The sequence below is a fragment of the Triticum dicoccoides genome, chromosome 2B (genome assembly GCF_002162155.2).
Source record: "Triticum dicoccoides isolate Atlit2015 ecotype Zavitan chromosome 2B, WEW_v2.0, whole genome shotgun sequence".
Lineage (NCBI taxonomy): Eukaryota > Viridiplantae > Streptophyta > Magnoliopsida > Poales > Poaceae > Triticum > Triticum dicoccoides.
This window is the reverse complement of record NC_041383.1, coordinates 594,286,645-594,310,068: the sequence shown is the minus strand read 5'-3', so window position 1 is coordinate 594,310,068 and position 23,424 is coordinate 594,286,645.

Genomic DNA, 23,424 nt, shown 5'->3' with positions numbered 1-23,424 from the left:
TTAACATGACAACCTCGATGATCAAGAAGGATTAGAATTCGCATAGCAATATGAGAACACCATTTAGGGAAGGTATGGATTCAACATTTGACTTCGAAGCAACTCGAATACCACAAATAAAACAAAACAAAGGATTTGGCTTGCAGAATAAGCCAGAACAAACATATGATAGAGATTTCATCCGAAGTTTTCGTGTTGGGGCCCACACGGACTCGATCGTACAGCACCATCATGTACAAGGCAGTGCACATGACATACGAAGTGTCCCCGAACCAGCATAGCCAAGGGTTCTTTAAGACACAACGAGACCACTGTAAAAACGACCGTGGAAAGGCGGACCACTAGACGTCGAACCCCAATCTCATATCATGCATCTGTCGAAAAGATATTCTAGGAGCTACTTGAATTCCCACCTATAAAACTCCCGAAACTTTCTGGTATGCAATCTAGTGTTGGGGATACAAGGGAAGCAATATATATCTCACCCAAAACTAACAATCCCTACATCCAAGCTGTATCCATCCGCCAACACATAACCAAGAAACCTTCGGAAATCGTGTACCTCAACCTTCGAAAAGCATCCGTTATACGAGCTATGGCAATACTCCCGAACTCCCGCCCCAGTACTGGGTGGCGTCGAGATATCTCACCAACAACTGCATAAAAGAGATTTTTGATGTCGGCAAAACTCAGGTATTCCAGAACTGCAACGATAAAATTGTGACGACAACACCTCGGAGCTCAACTCCTCGGGTCAATGCCACATAAAAGACAGGAGGCACCAAGAACAATGTTCTCGTCACAAAACCATCGGAACGATTCCAAGATACCCGCGTGATCCTAAAAAAAATTTAGTGAAATTTGAGGAGAGGAAAGTCAAAACATCTACTTCAGGAGACCTCACCAGAGCGACGAAGGGACTGAGGAGTAAAAAGAATCCTACTCTCCGATATATATAATCCTAAGACTCAAAACATTTTTGTTCTAGACTCAACAACACCAGCAAACAATCAAGCAGGGGGCTCCTAAGTCGGGGATGGCTCTGATTACCAACTTGTAACACCCACGATGCGGCTATATCTCCCACGTGTCGAAGCACGACTTAGAGGCATAACTGCATTGTGGTTTTGTCGCAAGAAGGGTCATCTTCACACAATCCCATGTAATGAACAAGAATGGGATAGAGAGTTGGCTTACAATCGCCACTTCACACAATGAACAAATAAATCATACATCATTCAGAGTACACACATAGTCCGACTACGGACGAAGCCAAAAGAAATGAAGATAACCCAACTGCTGGATCCCTGATCGTCCCAACTGGGCTCCACTACTGATTAACAAGAAATGAAATGTAGCAACAACGAAGGTCTTCGTTGAGCTCCCATCTGAGCTCGGTTGCATCATCTGCACTGGTATCATCGGCACCTGCAACTGTTGTGATAGTATCTGGTGAGTCACGAGGACTCAGCAATCTCAAAACCCGCGACATCAAGACTATTTAAGCTTATGGGAAAGGAAGGGGTAAAGTGGTGAGGTTGCAGCAGCGACTAAGCATATATGGTGGCTGACATATGCAAATAAGAGCGAGAAGAGAGCAAACGAAACGGTCGTGAAGCTAGCAATGATCAAGAAGTGATCCTGAACTCCTACTTACGTCAAACATAACCCAAAACCGTGTTCACTTCCCGGACTCCGCCGAAAAGAGACCATCACGGCTACACACGCGGTTGATGCGTTTTAAATCAGATCTGGTCTCAAGTTATCTACAACTGGACATTAACAAATTCCCATCTGCCTATAACCGCAGGCACGGCTTTCGAAAGATTATACCCTGCAAGGGTGTCCCAACTTAGCCCATGATAAGCTCTCGCGATCAACGAAGGATATACCTTCTCCCAGGAAGACCCGATCAGACTCGGAATCCCGGTTTACAAGACATTTCGACAATGGTAAAACAAGACCAGCAAAGCCTCCCGCTGTGCCGACAAATCCCGATAGGAGCTGCACATATCTCGTTCTCAGGGCACACTGGATTGTCCAAACTTCCGGAAGGCCAGCCCAGAGTTGCCCCTGGTGGCCACCGGCGGTTGACAGGATGGACCAACACTCACGACGAGCACTGTCCCGGGGGGGGGGGTAAAATAAAGATGACCCTTGAGTCTGCAGAACCCAAGGGAAAAAGGCTTAGGTAGGCAAAGGTTAAAACCAAGGTTGGGCCTTGCTGGAGGAGTTTTATACAAAGCGAACTGTCAAGGGGGTCCCATAAATCACCCAACCGCGTAAGGAACGCAAAATCCGGGAACATAACACCGGTATGACGGAAACTAGGGCGGCAAGAGTGGAACAAAACACCAAGCATAAGGCCGAGTCTTCCACCCTTTACCAAGTATATAGATGCATTAATTAAATAAGAGATATTGTGATATCCCAACATAATCCTATCCACCATGGAGCAATCTACAACTTCACCTGCAACTAACAATGCTATAAGAGGGGCTGAGCAAAGCGGTAACATAGCCAAGCAACGGTTTGCTAGGAAGGGTGAAAAGGTTAGAGGCTGACATGGCAATATGGGAGGCATGGTAAACAAGTGATAGGTAGCGCAGCATAGCGATAGAACGAAGCAACTAGCAAGCAAAGATAGAAGTGATATCGAGGGTAATAGTCATCTTGCCTGAGATTCCGCTAGGAAGACGAACGAGTCCATGAAGAAGACAAACGGACGTAGTTGAACGAATCCTTACAACTCCAGAACGAAACCGAAGCTAACGAGAGAAGCAAACCGGAAAGAAGCAAGCAACATGGTAAACACACAAGCATAATCATGGCATGATGCACAATCAAGTATGATGCATGTCCGGTTTAATGAGGCATGGCATGGCAAAGTGCAACAAACAATACTACAAATTAAGTGGAGCTCAATATGCAACGAGTTGCATATTGACGGAACACCACATCAATTATTTAGTTCTCTCTCGGTTATGTACCCAACAATATTAAATGTTATTAAACATGGCAAGGGGTGAAGCATGAGCAAACCACCTATTTAGGCAAGTTTAAATGAGGCCGGAAACAACAAACACCAATTCCGGAAAATCCACATATGTCATTTAGCAATTTAATGCAAACACAGTTTTAACCATTTAAATGTTGTTAACATGATGCGGATGACATAATCAAGGTTTAAGCAATTTTTGTGAAAAAGTTGACATGAGCATGTTGAAACGAGGCATTTGTCGCCATGGCGGAAGGAAAAAGGTGCCACGGCGGTGAAACAAAAATGGTGCCACGGCAACATATCCGAAAATGATGCCACGACAACATATCAGTTCCGGTAGCTCATGGAGATACCGGTGCAAAAGGAAGTGTGAAGTGAGCGGGTCATGCAAGATGGTGGGGGTGATCCCGGATTCCGGGTTCCCACGGGACGGTGGCATGGCTTACGGCCGACGTGCAAGGAACAGTTCGGACACGGTCCAAACATAGGGTGCATCTCATACAACAAATGCATTCGGTCCACGGACGTCGTCTCGTCATTATACCTTTGAAGTGTGCGTTCGGGGCTAAACGCGTTTCGTAGAGGGAAGTAGACATTCTCATGATGTAGTGGAAGTAGTTGTTCTCGCGACGGTAGTGGAAGTAGTCGTACACGGCGACGGTAGTTGTACACGTTTCGTAGATGAAGTAGTTGTTCATGATCCGTAGATGTTCGGGGTCACCACAAGGAAATTGAGTCCATGGGGTCTTCACGGGTCGACGGTAGTTGTACACGTGACGTTGGGGTACTTGTCGGTCCGGTCTTGGTGTAGATGTACATGGCAAACGTAGTGGAACTTGGCGGTCCATGTACTCAAACTTGGCGCGTCCAAAGGGGATGACCGGCTGGGCTGCTACTCCGGTTGGCGTGGCAGCGAGGCAAAGGAGCTCGTGCTCCTTGGCGACGGGAGGCTTGGGGCATGAGCAGGGTCGAAGAGGGCCGAGGCAGGGGGCGAGCCGCGCGGTTGGCTGACAGGTAGCCGCGGCCATGGTGGTCCTGGACGGCGGCAGCGGCTTGCTGGAGGGTCCTGGTGGCCGGAGGTGACGAGGACGAGGCAGGGGGGTCGGCTTGGCACCGGCGTCAGCGAGAGGATGCAGCAGCTGCTGCTGCTGCCGGCGGCGAGGAGGCGGGGACGAGGGCTGCGTGGTGGTTGCGGGGGCGCTCGAGAAGGGGAGGCGCCATGGAGGAGTAGAGGAAGGAGGCGAGGTAGCAGAAGGGCGGCGAAGGCGACGGTGTTGCGCGCAGGTGGCCCTCCGGGAGGCGCGGGGCGACGAGGAGGAGCGGCGGCGCTGTGTGGGATCGAGGGAGATGAGGGAGGAGCGCACGGGCGACGCGAGGAAGGAGATGGGGATCGGGCCCTGGGTTTGAGCGATGCGTGTGCGCTGCGGCGCTAGAGGAGGAACGAGGGGAGGAGAAGGGATCGAGGAGAGCTGCGGTGCTGGATCGGTTAGCGCTAGGGTTAGGAGGGTTAGGTGGGCCTTGGGCTTTGGGAGGATGGATGGGCCGGCCTGCTGCAGGCTCTCTCTCTCCCTTCCTCTCATACTTTCTTACAGAAAGCATTAAAGAGAAGGAAAAAGAAGAGGGGGTTAGGGAAAGAAAATGCGCAAGGGGATAATTTTCCCGGACTCACAAAAATATGCTCGTTCCAGGAAAAATAGAAAAGAGGCATGAATGCAAGATTTAAATTCAAACTTATTTAATTCAAATGGTTTGAACTAGAACAAGGTTTTAGAAGTGTCCAAAAATGTTCAGATTTTTGGTGGAGCTCCAGAAAATGATGAAAGAAATTATGGACAAGGTTGGAGACCAAGAATTGAGATAACAACGGCATGGGATATTTTGCAAGTGGGTTATGGTTAATTCCAAATAAATGGAATATTTTTATTATAGCTCCCTTATAATATTGAGAGGCTTTAATATGTTATAAAGAGAAATCACAAGTGAATTCCCTCAAATTAAATGGATCGAAAAAATCCATACAATTTATTTAGAAGAGTTATAAAATTAATGACATGATGGCATGATGACATGATGCAATGCAAACAAAGCTAAGAAGAATGCAACAAACAAATACATCGCACGGCAAAACTCGGAATAGCTGGAAGTCTTCTGGAGCATCGGTCTCGGGGCGTCATGGCATGGTGACCACAGGTCCCCGAGTGGATATCATTTAGGATCATTCGACCTTCCTCTGCGGTGAAGCAGCACTGAGCCACTCCTGTGACACTTTATAAAGCTGCCCCTTTATCACTGTGAAGGCTTTGGATCAACGGACTATTTGACGGCTTCATCCTCATCCTCTGGGAGTTCCTTCCTGAGAATGTATGCAATGTACGGTACTGTACAGTCGGGTGTGATGACCAAGACCTCCATGATCAAGTCGACCATAACTGGAATCTCGATTTCAGTCGGGTTGGTAGAACTTATTGGTTGCGGGGACTCTTCCTTGAAGGGATCCTCTTGTAATGATGGGGTGTGAAGCTGCTCCAAGAACACATTGCTAGGGACAGGTTTCCGAGTGGAACCTATCTTTGGCAGATCATCAGCAACCTGATTCTTGATTCGTGGTATGTGGTGGAGCTCTAACCCCTCAAACTTCTTCTCCAGCTTTCTCACTGCGTTTTAATAACCAGTCATTGCGGGACTCCTGACATCCCATTCCTTCATTACCTGATTAACCACTAAATCTGAGTCACCGACCATCAAGCGTCGGACGCCGAGTGAAATGGCCATACGCAACCCATACAATAGTGCCTCATATTCAGCTTCATTGTTAGAAAAATCAAAGTAAATCTGGAGGACATAACTAAGCTTGTCTCCTCGTGGGGACATTAAGACCACTCCTGCGCCAGAGCCATTTAACATCTTGGACCCATCAAAGAACATGGTCCAATATTCCGAATGGATTTGAGTTGGCTGTTGTTGTTCTGTCCACTCTGTGAGGAAATCTGCAATCGCTTGAGACTTGATGGCCTTCTTTTCCTCAAACTTGATATCCAACGGAAGAAGTTCAATCGCCCACTTTGCCACTCGACCAGTTGCATCTCTGTTGTTCAGAATCTCTGATAATGGAGCATCGCCAACGACTGAAACTGAATGATTAGAGAAATGATGTGCAACTATCTTCATGGTTAAGTAGACCCCATAAACAAGCTTCTGATAATGAGGGTATCTCTGCTTGGACGGGGTCAAGACCTATTAAATGTAATAGACTGGGCGCTAAACTTTGAAGGCTTTTCCTTCCTCTTCCCGCTCGACCGTGAGCACTGTGCTGACAACTTGTCTTGTGGTTGCGACGTAAAGCAATAGAGGCTCTTTACTGACTGGAGCAGCAAGCACCGACTGGGTGGAAAGCAGGGCTTTGAGCTCTTCAAATGCTACTTTGGCTTCGTCATTCCACTCGAACTTGTTAGACTTATTCATCAGTCGGTAAAGAGGCAATGCCTTTGCACTGAGGCGTGAGATGATTCGACTCAATGCATCCAAACAACTAGTAAGCTTCTGAACATCATGCACTCGCACCTGGCGCTTCATTTGGAGGATTGTGCCAATCTTCTCTAGACTCATGTCGATTCCTCATTCGGAAACAAGAAAACCGAGTAATTTTCCGTCGGGGACTCCGAATGTGCATTTTGATGGATTGAGCTTGATATCATACCTCCTCAGGTTGGCAAAGGTTTCAGTGAGGTCAGTCAGCAGGTCAGAACCTTTGCGTGACTTAACCAATATGTCGTCCATGTATGCTTCCAAATTCCAACTAATCTGAGTGAGCAGGCACTTTTAAATCATGCGCATGAATATGGCACCAGCATTCTTGAGGCCAAAGGGCATGGTAACATAACAAAAACACCCAAACGGGGTTATGAAAGTTGTCTTGATCTCGTCGGGTCCAAACAGTCAGATCTGATGGTACCTGGAATAAGCGTCCAGGAAGGACAGTCGCCTGCATCCCGTAGTTGAGTCGACTATCTGGTCGATGCGGGGCAGAGGGAAGTGATCTTTCGGGCCGGCCTTATTGATGTGCTTGAAGTCAATACACATTTGAAGTAATTTGTCTTTCTTGGGAACCATAACGACATTGGCGAGCCACTCGGAGTGGTATATCTCGCGGATGAACTCGGCGGCCAGAAGCCGAGCCACCTCCTCGCCAATTGCCTTCCTCTTCTTCGTGGCAGACCGATGAAGATGCTCTTTGATAGGTTTTGCTTTTGGGTCGACTCGCAAACGGTGCTCAGCCAGTTCCCTAGGTACACCTGGCATGTCAGACGGCTTCCATGCGAAGATGTCCCAGTTCTCATGGAGGAACTGGATGAGCGCATCTTCCTATTTGTCGTCGAGTGTCATTCAGATATGGGTCGGAGCGCGTTGGGATCGGGCAGGTGGATGTGAACTAGCTTGGTTTCTCCAGCCGACTGAAACACGGACTCCGAAGCAGGTCTCTTTGCACGCAGCAAATCACTCGGATATGCCATCTTCTAATACTCTTGAAACTCCACAGCTGCCATCTGCTCATCTGCTATCTTTGCACCGTCTTGAAGACAATCTTCTGCCCTTTTCCTGTTACCGGAGACGGTTATCACGCGTTTGGGGCCAGGCATCTTCAACTTGAGGTACACATAACATGGTCGAGCCATGAAAGTAGCATAGGAAGGTCTGCCCAATATGGCATGATAAGCACTCTGGAAATCCACAACCTCAAACGTCAACTTTTCTTTGCGGTAATTCTTCTCATCACCAAAAACCACATCAAGAGCGATCTGGCCGAGTGAGTCGGCTTTCTTTCCTGGGATGACTTCATGGAACCTCATATTGCTCTCGTTGAGTTTGGACATCGGAATGCCCATTCCTTTGAGGCCCTCAGCATACAAGATATTGAGGCCACTGCCACCATCCATCAGAACCTTGGTCAGTCGAGTGCCCCCAACAACTGGGTCGACCACCAGTGCTTGCCGCCCAGGGGTAGCAACTCGTGGCGGGTGATCTGACTGGTCGAATGTAATAGGGTTTTTTGACCATTCAAATATTTCGGTGTTGCCGGAGCAACCATGTTCACCTCTCTGTTAATGAATTTCAGTCGACTTTTGCTCTCAACATTAGCAAAAATCATCAAGGTGGCATTAACATGAGGATATCCATCTTCCTCTTCTTCCTTGTCCTCCTCCTTCTAGAATCTTTATCCTTCTCGCTGGGGGGATTTTTCTTCTGGAAGCTCTAGATCAGGAGTCGACACTGTCGAGTGGTATGTTTGGGGCCCTCTTCATCTTTCTTAGTGTGAATATGACACGGCAAATCCATCATGTCATTTCCATCTTGATCTTTTACTTTCTTGGGATTCCAAGTCCCTTTGGGCTTCCCTTTCAACTTTCCTTGATTCAACACTGCTGCCTCAGCAGGTCCTGCTGCCTCAGCCTTTCACTTCTGCTTCTGGCTGGAATTTCCTCCTCCGGTGTCCTGGGCGACAGTTTTATGCTTACCACTCCGGAGTCGGTCTTCCTCTTTGCCGTTAGCGTACTTGGTGGCAATCTCCATGATCCGAGTCAGAGTCATATCTCCTGTCTGACCGAATTTCAGATTGAGCTCTCTCTAGTGAACGCCTTCCTTGAAGGCACAGACTGCTTGGTGATCTGACACATTCTCCACTGTGTGGTGTAGAGTGATCCATCTGTGGATATAGTCTCTCAAGGTTTCATTCGGTTTCTGCACACAATGATGCAACTCTGGTAGACCAGGAGGTCTCTTGCAGGTGCCCTCGAATGTTCCGGTAAATACTCGGGCTAACTCATCCCAACTCAAAATGCTCCCAGGGGCCAACTAATTCAGCCAAGCTCTGGCAGAACCTTCAAGCATCAGAGGGAGGTGCTTCATGGCCACCTCATCGCTGCCGCCGCCGATGTGCACAGCCACTCGGTAATCTTCAAGCCAAGTGTCGGGCTTCGACTCACCCGTGAACTTGCTGACATTAGTTGCCAATCTGAAGTTGTGGGGATCTTGGCGGCCCTGATGGCTCTTCCGAAACACTCGGGACCAGACATGTGGACCCTGCTTCCGCTGGGCCTGTCTCTGTCTAGCCCTTCTTTGTATGCTCTGTTCCGGTCGACCAAGACCTGAACAAGGACTGACCTGGCACCAAACCCAGGCTCTCTTGGGTCGACAAGAACTCTGTGGTCATTATCGTATGGACGCCTATAGTCATACCACCGGGGCGCGTACGACTCGCCCCTCGGAAGGGGCGAATGCACTCGACGGTAGTTGTCACAGGCGAAATCACGATCATCATCTCCGTGAACTCTTCCTAAGTGCCGATCCTAGCGGTGATCATGATCTCTTTGCCTCAAAGGTGACCTAGGACTATGTGTCGACTGAACGGTGTCCGCCATTACCGATCGGCTGTGAATTCTGTTCCGCGACTGAGACATGGCGGAGTTCTGGTCTCCTGCTGCCCGAGCAGCGCTCTGATCTGTTCCAAGCCCCTTCCTGCCTCTAAGCGAGATGGTTGAATGGACTCTGCAATACGCGCAGCAGCTGCGAGATTCTGAATTGGCGTATGGAATACCTGAGTTTCCGGTGGAAACAGTTGTCGTGAACACCGACTGGATCCGGGGATCAGTCGACGGGCACGCTCGTCGAGAGAATGTTGAAGATTCTCCCAACGAGTGCGCTCAGCCAGCATGGCCAGGCGCACGTCCTCCAAAGCCCGAGCCTTGGCGGTTTCCCTATGATGGGGGTATGGAGATCCTCCTCGTTGCAACGACGCAGCTCCTCCATTTGCTGCGAACTGAGAGGTTGGGGCTGGTACTCCTCATGGCCGAACGATGTACCGTCGCCGTCCCTGTTCTCGCCGCTGTGACGGAAACCGGGCGGGCCGCAATGAGAGTCGACCATGAAGACCTCCGCCGCGGGGTCACAACTCCCGCTCTCGGTAAGTGTGTCTGATAAGTCAGTCGACGGGTCGACTGGACCGCAGTGATATACGTTGGGCTTGATCGCCGCGACTTGGGGGGTGAACGTCTGCTGAGCCACCGCTTGCTTCACCCACCGTTGGAGCCGTGATCGACCCGACCGCTTGCGGCGGGGTCCAACGGAACGAGAGAACGACACAGGCGTCGACTGGTACAGGGTCGACGGCTGCCGGAGGAGGACGCCGCGGGCACTCACGCGGAAGTGCGACGAACCCTGGATCGGCAATGCCTCGACATTGAGGGGGGCCTCCTGGAGCCAGGCCGAGTTGTCGGCGACAAAAGTGAGCGCGCCGACTTGGAACTCACGGCCCATGGTCAAACTGCCGCCGAAAACCATTTTGATGAAGACTGAAGAAAATGCAACCTCGCCGGAAGTTGCTAAGACGCTTTGCCCCACAGTGGGTGCCAACTGTCGTGGTACTAAAACTGATAGTAAGAGTAGGGGGTACGTATGAGGAGGCAAGGTCCTAGCTACGGTGAGATTGTACGCAAGTGTTTACGAGTTCAGGCCCCTTTCAGAGGAGGTAAAAGCCCTACGTCTCGGTGCCCTGAGGCGGTCGACTGGATTATGATGTGTGTTACAGGGGGGTGCGAACCCTTGTGCTAGAGGAGGGGGGTGGCTTATATAGAGTGCTCCAAGACCCCAGCCATCCCCCGTTACAGAGAGTTCAATGTAGATAAAGAGAGGGCGTTACTGATAACGCCAGCTATAAAGTGCTATTAATGCCTTTGAAGACTACGGATTGAATGCTTGACCGTTGTTGTCCTGTGCGATTCCTGGTCTTCAGTAGGTCGTTCTTGGATGGTCGAGTGATATCAGGAAGGATGGGTACCCGAGTGATATGATTGGTCGAGTGGACTCCAATCGACGTCTTCAATTGGTACTCCATGTTGTCTCTGGGGTGCCTTTGCTTCTAGGGTAGTGACCTTGGGTAGGATGTATATGTCGGCGTTCTGGGAACGAGGGTACCCAGACTTGCCTGCCTGCGGCCTGCAGCGTGGCTCAAGGAGTGGCCCAGTACGGCCCATCTTCATCAACACATGCTCAAGACCCTCACGAGGGGCCAAGCCTCGCGGGGCGGACGACAGGAAGCTTCCTCAGGCACAGCCTCGTTAGGATGGATTGTGAGGAGGTGGAGAGATCAAGGCAGGGTACCTCACGAGGTGCCCATGATGCAAGCCATGACGATCGAAGCTAGGCGGGCGCCAGGCGGGCGCTGGCCTACGCAGAGTCCTTGTTTCCTCTTTGGTGCAAAGCGGGCAAGCGCAGGCAAGAGTATCATGCAAAGGCAACCATTTCGGTGCAACAAGACCAAGACCAGCAGAACGGCAGGATGGAGGTCATCGTGGAGCCCAAGCCGGCGTCACCGTCAGAGTCTTTGGCAGGCGAGGACCGACTTTAGCCAGGATAAGTGTACTAGATGTTCCCCTTCAAAATGGCCAATTGTTGGCGCCCTTCCCACTCAATATTTGGGGAAGAGGACCAAGGCCTCGCTCTATAAATAGGGCTAGCCACCACAGAAGGAAGGAATCCGGATTCAATCCTTCCCAAGAGGCATCACCTCCACAAGAACTCCTCCCCTCGCGAGGCAGTTCTTCCTTTGTATTGTTCATCATCAGCCCCTGAGGCAATCCACCACACCACAAACTAGAGTAGGGTATTACACCACAAAGGTGGCCTGAACTAGTATAAACCTCGTGTCCCTTTTGTTGTTCTTCGTGTAGGTTAGATCCTTGTGAGGCGACAAGACGTGAGTATGTAGGAGGTTTGATCTCCGTGCGGACCCCAGAGTTTGAACCTTAAGGGTCTGCCGGATCTCGAAATCCGACATTTAGCGCGCCAGGTAGGGGTGCGCCGGAATCCGCCTTCCGCCGCCCTGTGTTTCGCCGCCCGCCGCATCCATGTCAGACGCTCGTCGAGCCCATGCCGAGTGCCGGGCCGCTCTCGCCACTCACGTCGCCTAGACGGCCCCCATCGGCGGATGCCCCCGCCGTTCCCGTCGCCTGCCGTCAACGCCGCCACCGGCCCGGCGGGGAACGAGCAGCAGGCGTCGTCCCTGCATCCTTCGATGCAACGAGAAGGCCGCACCGCCACCCCGTCGCTGACTCCAGCCGGTTCCTCGTCCCACGACCGTCGTGCTCCTGGGAACGCGCACGCCGCGCTGCTCCTGGCGTAGGAGCTCCTGCACTACCGTCCCGTCGACGACCTCTACGACGAGTGGCTCGCTCGCATCACCGAACTCGTCAGCACCGTTGGGGGCTCCCCTGCGCCATCCCTCTCCCTGCACCGCACCCCGCCTGCGCGGGCAACGAAGCTCCGGGGGCGCCTCAGCTGCCTCCCCCTCAAGAAGGCACCTTGGCCCCGAGGCGCATGGCCCCCGGACGGGACCCACTCCGTCCGGCACGAGCACAGCAAGAGAAGAGCTGCCAAGAGATTCCTTGTCCCCAAGAAGCTGCCTGTGTGCTCCCCGCACCGGCCCGTCACGACCGCGCTCCTACTCCAGTGCGCCAAGACCTCGCGCTGCTCCTGGAGGCAGCGCACGGGAACTTCCAGGATCAAGCTCTCCGTCACCAAAGGCCGCCCATGGCCACTGCAGGCTGTCGTGCCTTCACCGTCGAGCTGCACAGCGTGGCCTGGCCGGGCAAGTTCAAGCCAGATATGCCCCCGTGCTACGATGGCACGGCTGACCCTGTGGAGTTCCTCTAGCTCTATGAGTTCGGCATTGAAGCCGCCAACGGGGACGAGAAGGTCATGGCGAACTGGTTTCCCATGGCGCTCAAGGACGGTGCCCGCACCTGGCTCCTGAACCTGGCTCCTGGCACGATTTCCTCCTGGGACGAGACACGCACCGGATTCATTGCCAACTTCCAAGGCACCCGCGACCGGCCCCCGGCCATGAGCGACCTGCGCCGCATGAAGCAGCAGCCAGGAGGACCCTGCAAAAGTTCATCTAGTGTTTCAACAACGCTCGCCTTAAGATCCCCAGGGTGTCTGAGGAGGCCATCATCTCAGCCTTCTCCGACGGCGTGCGTGACGTTAAGATGAAACAGGAGCTTGCGATCCACGAAGACCTGTGCACCTCCCTGGAACTGTTCAATTTGGCGACCAACTGCGCCAGGGCTGAGGAAGGACGCCTTTCCCTCCTTGAGCCACCAGCTGCCGACCCAGAAGAGAAGAAGCCCAAGGTCAAGGACGTGAAGCGCAAGGGCGCTGCCGTGCTTGCAGCAGAATCGGACACCAAGCAAGGCAAGGATCAGCCTGAGTCATCCAAGGGCAGCCGGTACTGCGTGTACCACGACCTCCACACCCACAACACCAACGAATGCCAAGAGCTCAGGGCCGTGCGGGACGTGCGTGCCGGCTGACGCCCCGAGCGCAACGACCGAGGCTATGGCCGAGGAGGAGGAAGAGGTGGAGGACGATGGGAAGACCATGGCCCTCACCAAGGGTGGCGTGACCGACCTCGCGAGGACCGCTGGCAGGACCAGCCTCGCTACGGAGGTTGGAGGGATCAGCCTCGCGAGGATCACCCACAAGGCAACGCGGGCCTCCCTCCTCTGCCACCATAACCGAGGAGGAATGAAGACCATCATCAGGACGAGGGGGCTGGAGGCTTCCAGGAGCCGCGTGCAATCGCTTGCATCTTGGGCAGCACTCAGGCCCCGGCCTCTCAGCGTATCTTCAAGCACTCTACTCGCGAAGTGAATGCAGTCCTCCCCAAGCTCGAGGCCACACGCCCTCTCAGGTGGTCAGCATGCGCCATCACGTTCAGCTCAGCGGATCAGCTCAAGTGCGTGGCTCCAGCCGGAGTCCTCCCGATGATTTGTTCCCCAATCATCAGCAATGTGCAAGTCACTAGGACCCTCATTGATGGCGGAGCAGGGCTCAATCTCCTGTCCGTCGAGACATTCAACAATCTCCAAGTGACATACAATCAGCTTCAGCCAACCAAGCCTTTCTCAGGAGTCACTGATGGTTCCACTGTTCCAATAGGGCAGGTCCGCCTCCCTGTTACCTTCGAGAAGCGCGACAACTACCGCACCGAGCTCATTGACTTCGATGTCGCCCACATCCGCCTGCCGTACAATGCCATCCTCGGGTACCCAGCTCTGGCCAAGTTCATGGCCGTGACTCATCACGGCTACAATGTCCTCAAGATGCCAGGAAGCGGTGGAGTCATCACGGTGCCTTGTGAAGAGAGAGATGTTGTGTGTTCTCTGGAGCGTGCTTTTCAAGCCACATCAATCAAAGACCCAGATCACAGGAGCGGAAGGCTCCCCGAGGCAGTCCCTAAGAAGAAGAAGACATCGCCTGGTACGAACCCTCGGGAGGCAGGCCCCTCAGGATCCGCGCCTGTTCAGGGGGCGCCTCCTTCTGTCGCATAGGAAGGCGCGCCCAGTGCCCTCCTCGAGCAAGGCTCGGGGGCTCTCTCTTGGAGGGCCATCGACTTTGCTAAGATCATGAGGGAGGCGCTCGGGCACCACTTGGAGGCGTGTTTCAAAGCACGTTTCCCTCAGGAAGGAGCAAGGCAAGGAGGGCCAAACCCTCAGGAGTTCGTCAGCGAGATCATTCAGGAACTGCAGGAGTCTAGAGTCATGAGTGGCAGCCACCGCTTACCCGCCGTAGCTCCCCATCCGGGCGAGGATGGTGGGTTGCGCGTCTGCATTGACATACCATGACTCAACCGAGCCGCCTCTCAAGAGCGCCTCTGGCCCTCACGCGTGGGACGCTGGGAAGGTCCACCCCTCAGATATGTTCGCATGCCTTACGGCTTGCCGAACGCGGCCGCTGTGCGTCAGCGCCTCATGAGGACCATCCTGGAGGCTCAAGCGGCCAGGCATTCCACAGTCCTGGCAGGGATGGAGATGGTCCGTGAGGAGCCGCCAGCACCTCCGGAGCCTCCCGAAGCTCCTGGGCCTAGGGGCTCGTAAAGATCGGCTTCCGCAGCGCATACCGTCCGCTACTTCAGCATCCCTCCGTCTTCAACATCATCAGGTGACATCCTTCGAGTTTCATTTTTAGCTGGGAGCACCCCTAGGGCTGCATCATTCCCAGGCCGCGTGGGTGCGTCCCTGCGGCATGTATCCCTTTTGTTCATGTATTCAGCTTACTTTGCTGGGGGCGCCCCTCGGGCTGCATTATCCCCAAGCCACTCGGGCCTAACCCAGCGGCATGTACCCCTTTCGTGTTTATTTGGGTCGTGCGTTTGACCCACCATGATCGTTACTTGATGCCTGTGCCGGCACACTTCTTCCCTCATGCCGGCTGCTTGCACGTTAAAGGGTGGGTACCTGAGCATCGCGACTCATGGACTCTTACTGGCTCTCCAGCCCTCACCTCCTGGCCTTGTCCACGGCATCGCGACCTGGCATACCAGCGACGGCTGAGCTCGCTCGAGGGCCGGGACCTGAGGACGTAGAGCGTCGGCATCTATCCAAATTTGCAGGAGCACATTACAAGTAAACGCCCAGAGCTAGGCGCAACCCGCCTTGAGGTAGGGCCTCATGAGTCCCGCGCTAGCTCACGAGTGCCTAGATACACCTCTTCAGGCCCTACCATGCCAGCCACATGTCAGGGTGGGGCTGTACACGCCCTAGGGGTTCCTCCCGGATGGGAGCCCCCTCCCACGCACCAGTGGAAGCACCATGCTCCGCGCTGGCTGATGACACTGCCGAGGAGCGGCTATGCCCATACACATACGGAAGCGCTATGCTCCGCACTGGTGATAAACAACTGAGGGTGGCCCCCGGACGCATCAACCTCAGGGAGCCCAGAGCTCAGTGTCCGGCCCCATCGTAACACCTCCCCTCGGGAGTGCCGCGCGAGGGGGCTGGGCATGGGGGCTACGCCTGGGTCATGCCCAGGCGCACGCCACCTAGCCAGGCCCCTCGGGCCTGGTTCGTCGCACGTCTCTCCCCGAGCGGAGCCAAGGTAGGAAGGCCGTTTGAACGTCAAGGGGGACTCCTGAGCATCGCGGCTCAGGAGCCTAACTGGTCACGTAGCCCCTCACCCCTTAGTTCCGAAAGGCTAACGGCGGTTGAGGTATGCACGGGGCCGGGCGCTGCCGACGTAGAACGGTAGATTTACTCATACATCTCCCCTCCCTACTTGCTATTTGCGCGTCAAGGGGGACTCCTGAGCATCGCGACTCAGGAGCCTAACTGGTCATGTAGCCCCTCACTCCTTGGTCACGTCCTGGTTTCCGGTCGGGGCTAACGGCGACTGAGGTATGTGCGGGGCCGGGCTCTGCCGACGTAGAACACAAGCAAGTAGGAAGGAAAAACACAAATCTCAAGGAATTCAAAAGCAAATATTACAGTCCATAAATTGTTTTCACAATGCCAAACATAAGTTTAAATGCCTCCACGAGGCATGATGCATGTTGAAGGAGCTAAAAATAGGACAAGAGCCACGAAGGGGTCATTTTCCAGCAGTGCCATCACTGGTGGCGGAGTTGAGCTGGGCGGCTTCGCCTCGCGGAGCCTCAGGGTCGGTGGCCTCTCGCCTTGGCTTGGTGCTGAAGGCACGGAACCTCGCCAGTAGAGCCTCCACTCGACCCTTCACCGCCTCAGTAGCGGCAGCGGCAAGCTTGTCACTCGCAGGCTTCAGCAGGCTGTCAAGGTCAACGTTGGGGTCACGAAGGTAGACGTGGGTGAAGACGTGCGTCAGCGCTGCAGAAGAAAGGACACGCGCCTCAGCCTCAGCCGTGGGGCCAAGGCCGATGGCGACATCTTCGAGGGCACGGACCAGGAAGGGAAGCAACTTGGCGGGGCCATCCTCGGCGCCGGACAGCAGTTTTTCCAGGCCACCATCATAAAGCGTCTTCAGCAAGGCGCGAGCCCTCTCCTCCAGCTTCGCAAAGGCTACGCGGTCCTCGGCCAGGACCCGCGCCCTGCCGTCTAGCTCGATCCTCTTCGCCTCCAACGCCTGCTCCAGCGTATCTAAGCGGCCGTGGCATTCATCAAGCTTGGAATCCCGGTCCTTGGCGGCAGTCTCGCGAGTTTTTATCTCTTCCTCCTTCTCCTGGCGGTCACGGGCCTCCTTGGTGAGCTGGTCGTGCAGGCCTTGCAGCTCACTCTCTAGCACCTTGCAGCGGCCCTGGACATCCGCAACCTCACCCAAGGCGGCGTCGCGAGTGGCCTTGGCCTGAAGGATGGCCTGCTTCTCCTCGTCGTAAGCCGTCGCGGCCTGAACCAGCGACGGTCGAACTGAAGCATCGGAGCGGACCCAGCCGGAGGCCAGCTCCAGGCGCCCGGCCACCAAGCGAGGGTCGGCGCCCTGAAGATCTCCTCTTAGCCGGTCCAACTCGGCAGCAGCACGATCCAGGACGGTAGAAGGAGTCGGAGAAATGGCAATTGGCGGAGTAGGAGGAGAAGACGGCAGCGTGATCACAACACCATGAGTTGGGACCTTCTAAGCCCCGATGACTGCGGCAGTGGCGTCAGGCGAGGACGCCTCGGGAGTCGCTTGGGCCACGGGGGCTGAGCTCGCCCTAGCACGCCCCGCCTGGCCTCGCGAGGATGACCAGGTAGGAGAGGCCCTGGCTTTGCCGCCCCCTTCTCCCGCGAGTGGAAGTGCTGCCCCGGACGAGGCCTCGGGGGCCCCCTTCACCCTTTTCGCTGTAGGCACCGGCCTAGCCAAGGAATATGGACATCAAGCCTCTGCAACAAAACAAGAAGCAAAACGAGAATCAAGCACTTACTGGTCATCGCCCGCGGGCTCAAGCAACCTCCTGCTGAACTTGAAGCCCGAGAGCCGGCTGCTGGGGTCAACCTCAGGAGACCCGGGAGCAAGAGGCACGTCTGCAGATCGCCTCGAAGCCGGAGCAGGCCCACGGAGAACTAGCCCCGTCCTGTCCTTCTTCGGGATCAAGGGCGAGCACTCACCGCCTCGCTCATCGCCATCCTCGTCGTCGTCCGGCATGAGGTGAAGAGCACGGGACCTGCACCGAGGGAGGGGCTCTCTCGACTCCCCATCGATCGCCTTGGAATCGGGCTCCTCTTCCTGCCCTTCTTCTTCCTCCTCTCTGCCGGAGTCGCCGGAGGATACGTTCACCGTCGCCAGGGCTGCCAGGTCCTTAGGATCCTCCGCGGGCACGGGCCCATCCCAGTCGAAAGCATGCATGGAGTTCACCACCTGCTCCCAATCATCCCAAAGGAACAGGGGTATAGGAGCGCCTTACAATCTCGCCATGTCTCCCCAACCAAGGATTGGAGGACCGCAGCCAGATCTCCGTCAGCCAAGACTACGGAGCTCGAGCGAAGGGCGGCATTGGCCCCCCCGAGCCTCCACAGCGGGAGCGAGTGTTCCCGAAGCGGAGCCACCCGGTGCTCCAGGAACTCCCTCAGGAGCGACGCCCCGGTCAGCTTCCCTGTCGCCATGTTGCCCGGCCACAGGTCCGCGTCCATCCTCTCCAGCACTGGCTTCGTGCGGGGATCGACGAGCTCCGAACGGGATCAAGCGTCGACGGCCTCGGGCTGCCTCGTAGGCAGGATCAGCCGGGGGTGGATGCGCCCAGCATCCACCATGACCCACTTGCTGCGGAAGCCTTCGATCCTCTTCCCGGGCTTTGAGATAGCATTGGAACTGGAGTACGCAATAAAGATCGCGCACAAAGTGATGGGGCCGCGAGAAAGCCGGAGGTAAAAGTAATGGCGCAGCAAGGCCACCGAGGGCCTTACCCCAACATGAGCCTCGCAGTAGTAGGCGAAAATCGCCAGGAGAAGAACAGAGTTGGGATGGAGGTGCAGAGCTTGCAGGTTGTAATGGCGGAGAACAGAGAGGAAGAATTCAGAAAAGGGAGGCACCAGACCGGCGGCGATGGTGCTCACGAAGAGCGGGTAGAAGGTGCTTCCTTTGTCCTCGGGAAGGGCGGAACCAACCTTGAGCGCGGCCGTCCCGTCGTTGCCTTGCGCCGCCATCATCTGGCCCGTCCGGGCAAGTTCTTCTTCGACACGTTCGGAGGGTCCAGAGCGGGAGAATACCAAGCTCCGACCAGGGTCTGGCGAGGCGCCATGCCTTGCTACGATGCAGGGTCGGAGTAGATCTGGGGATTGCAGAAGCAAGAAGGAGGAGAGCGAGAAAGGGGATCTGGGCAATGACTGGAGAAGGAAAAGAAGGTAAGCCTAGCCGGGTACCGCTCACTTGTCAATTCGTGCAGTTGTCGAGGCGTCGTGGGGAAGCAGGGATGCCCACGTCCAATCAACCGCCACGCGGCGCCCTAGGCCGCAGGCTATTAGGGCCCGCAGCGCTTCGCACTTGCCCCTTCGCTTCTCTACTAAGCCAAGCCCAGGCGCGCCTTGGGCCCGGGGGCTACTGTCGGTGTTCTGGGAATGGGGGTACCCAGACTTGCCTGCCTGCGGCCTGCGACGTGGCTCAAGGAGTGGCCCAGTACGGCCCATCTTCACCAACACATGCTCAAGACCCTCGCGAGGGGCCAAGCCTCGTGGGGCGGACGACAGGAAGCTTCCTCAGGCACAGCCTCGTCAGGCTGGCTCACGAGGAGGCGGAGAGATCAAGGCAGGGTACCTCACAAGGTGCCCATGACGCAAGCCATGACGACCGAAGCCAGGCGGGCACCAGGCGGGCGCCGGCCTGCGCAGAGTCCTTGTTTCCTCTTTGGTGCAAAGGGGGCAAGTGCAGGCAAGAGTATCAAGCAAAGGCAACCATTTTGGTGCAACAAGACCAAGACCAGCAGAACGGCAGGATGGAGGTCATCGTGGAGCCCAAGCCAGCGTCACCGTCAGAGTCTTTGGCAGGCGAGGACCGACTTTAGCCAGGATAAGTCTACTAGATGTTCCCCTTCAAAATGGCCAATTGTTGGCGCCCTTCCCACTAAATATTTGGGGAAGAGGACCAAGGCCTCGCTCTATAAATAGGGCTAGCCACCACAGAAGGAAGGGATTTGGATTCAATCCTTCCCAAGAGGCATCACCTCCACAAGAACTCCTCCCCTCGCGAGGCAGTTCTTCCTTTGTATTGTTCATCATCAGCCCCTGAGGCAATCCACCACACCACAAACTAGAGTAGGGTATTACACCACAAAGGTGGCCCGAACTAGTATAAACCTCGTGTCCCTTGTGTTGTTCTTCATGTAGTTTAGATCCTTGCGAGGCGACGAGACGTGAGTAGGTAGGAGGTTTGATCTCTGCGCGCACCCCAGAGTTCGAACCTTAAGGGTCTGCCGGAACCCGAAATCCGACAGTATAGGTCAGGCCTATGACCCTACCCTAGGTCTATATCCTCATCAGTCATCTCTGGTAGGTAAACTGAATCAATATGGGACTACTACCTGTGTTATCCTGCAATTCTCACAAACACATTAGTCCCTCAACCAGGTTTGTCGTCAATACTCCAAAACCAACTAGGGGTGGCACTAGATGCACTTATAAGGGGGCGCGCGGCCTACCCTGGCCGGCCCCTCTCTCTCTCCACTAGGGCCCATCGAGGCCCATTAGTTCCCCGGGCAGGTCCGTTAACCCTCCGGCACTCCAATTTTATCCGAAACTTCTTCGGAACACTTCCCGTTTCCGAATATAGTCGTCCAATGTATCAATCTTTATGTCTCGACCATTTCGAGACTCCTTGTCATGTTCGTGATGACATCCGGGACTCCGAATAATCTTCGGTACAACATATCACATAAACTCATAATACTAATCGTCATCGAACGTTAAGCTTGCGGACCCTACGGATTCGAGTACTATGAAGACATGACCGAGACACATCTCTGGTCAATAACCAATAGCGGAACCTGGATGCTCATATTGGTTCCTACATATTCTACGAAGATCTTTATCGGTCAAACCGCATAACAACATATGTTGTTCCCTTTGTCATCGGTATGTTACTTGCCCGAGATTCGATCGTCGGTATCTCAATACCTAGTTCAATCTCGTTACCGGCAAGTATCTTTACTCGTACCATAATACTTCATCCCGCAACTAACACATTAGTCACAATTCTTACAAGGCTTATGTCGATGTCAAAACCGGCGGATCTCGGGTAGGAGGTCTCGAACTGTGCGTCAAAGGCTAATGGTAACAGGAGGCGGGGGATACGATGTTTACCCAGGTTCAGGCCCTCTCTATGGAGGTAATACCCTACTTCCTACTTGATTGATCTTGATGATATGAGTATTACAAGAGTTGATCTACCACGAGATCGTAGAGGCTAACCCTAGAAGCTAGCCTATGATTATGATTGTTCTTGTCCTACGGACTAAACCCTCCGGTTTATATAGACACCGGAGGGGTCTAGGGTTACATCAGGTCGGTTACAGAGTAGTGAATCTACATATATGAATCGCCAAGCTTGCCTTCCACGCAAAGGAGAGTCCCACCTGGACAAGGGACGAAGTCTTCTATCTTGCATCTTCATAGTCCAACAGACCGGCTAATGTATATAGTCTAGCTGTTCGAGGACCCCCTAATCCTAGACTCCCTCAGTAGCCCCCGAACCAGGCTTCAATGACGATGAGTCCGGTGCACAGATTGTCTTCGGCATTGCAAAGCGGGTTCCTTCTCTAAATTCTCAAAAGTACCTGTTGTAAAGAGCAGTGTCCTGCTTCCCATTTAATGTTACACTCATCGGCTTATGTACCTTAATAGTCTTAGCCTCCACGTGTCGAGTGAATGCGAGAAGTCGGGGCATTTTTACACTTGCCACCCTAACCATGTAAACAAATCGTCTATTTAAAGAGATGGGGATCTTCAGGTCCAAAACACGCCATCTTCCCCAAGCGAGAAATCATCAGAGCGTGCCCGAAAAAACCACCCCAACATGGCTGGCATCCGCAGCTCTTCCTTCGGCCCCTATAGCGTCAAGCCGGGTGATTGGGAGAAGTGTACCGTATCCCACAGTAAATTGGTGAAGTTGCAGACCCAGGGGTTTCTCCCACCTGCATATCTAGTCCCCGTTCGAGCCGGATTAGCTTCCTTTGACGGTGGGCAGCAAGCGGAGAATTTTCCCAACCCATCCAGGGGGGAGTGAGTATGCCTTGTCCCTTATTTGCTGAGGGGCATCGGATTTCCAATCCATCCGTTCCTCCGCGGGCTCCTAGAGTACTATGGCCTCCAACTGCACAATTTTACCCCTGCCTCCATCCTGCACATTGCAGGCTACGTCGCCCTTTGCGAGTTATTTCTAGGTTGTGAAGCTCATTTCGAGCTATGGAAGAAGCTATTCTGCCTCGTCCCTCGCAATCAAGAGGGATCAATATTCCAAGTGGGCGGAACCGAGATATGGCGCATCACCGGGACCGGATACCTATCCGGCAGACCGAAGAAGGCATACGAAGAATGGCCTTCCGAGTGGTTTTATATAGAGGACGTCTCCCTTCCCGGCCCAATCCGAATGGGTCTTCCTGAGTTTACAAACACTCCATTGAAGAAGCGCTGCAGCTGGCGTCCTCGGAGCCCCAAGGAGGAAGATAGCAGAGAGGTCCTTCAATTGATGAGCAAGATACAAACGCTTGCTCAATCCGGATTAACAATAATTGAGGTTATGGCAATATGCATAATGCGGGGTGTACAGCCACTCCAGTACCGAGGGCATCCCATGTGGCATTTCAACGGAGAAGACGACACCACCTACTGTGGTCGGAAAGGTCCGGACTCCACCACCGCTCTGGTGAAAATAATGTCCGATTTATACAAAGGAGAATAAGAGGAGTTCATCTGCATTAAGCCACAAGACGAATTCTCTATGTACAACCCTCCCAGCTGGGTAAGTTGCTATCCCTTACTCAACTCTATTCATTTCCCCAGTCCTTTATCATAAATATTTACTCCATCCATCTATAACAAGAATGGCGGAAATTTACCAGGGAGATCCATAGCCCGGCTCCACAGCCAGAGGACCACAACCGGGACCTTGACCCAGATCCAAAGAGGATCCGGACATATTCGTGGAGCTTGGCAAAGGGGTGTTTTACCAGGCGAGCTGTGATGGCACCGAAGTGGCCATCATCGCTGACTATCCCAGCCCCCTCCCTGTATCACATGTAAGTAAACAGGAGACTTATCTTCCAAAGAGGATTCACTCTTTCCGCCTTACCCACCGCATAATTCTTATGCTTTAAAGGGAAGGCGGTCAACGCGCCATGCCGAACCCGAGGCGACTCACCAACAAGGGGCGCCCAAGCCGGGTAGGCTTCCAAAAAGGAAGGCAAGCAGAAACACGGCCGAGCCGTCATTAAAGAGGTATGGTTTTAAACGTGCTCCGTGGTTGTTATCTTAAAGTATAACACTATCGGTTGTGTCTTGGCAGAAAGAACATTTGCCGGACTATGTCCGGGGATCCTGCCCGTCATGCCTCCACCAGCCGGATTCCGGAATAGGTCTCGAGGGCGGAGGCTAACACAGAGGCGATAGCGGACGGTCCTCATGTAGAGGATTCGGATAGAATACCCGCCACTAATTCTG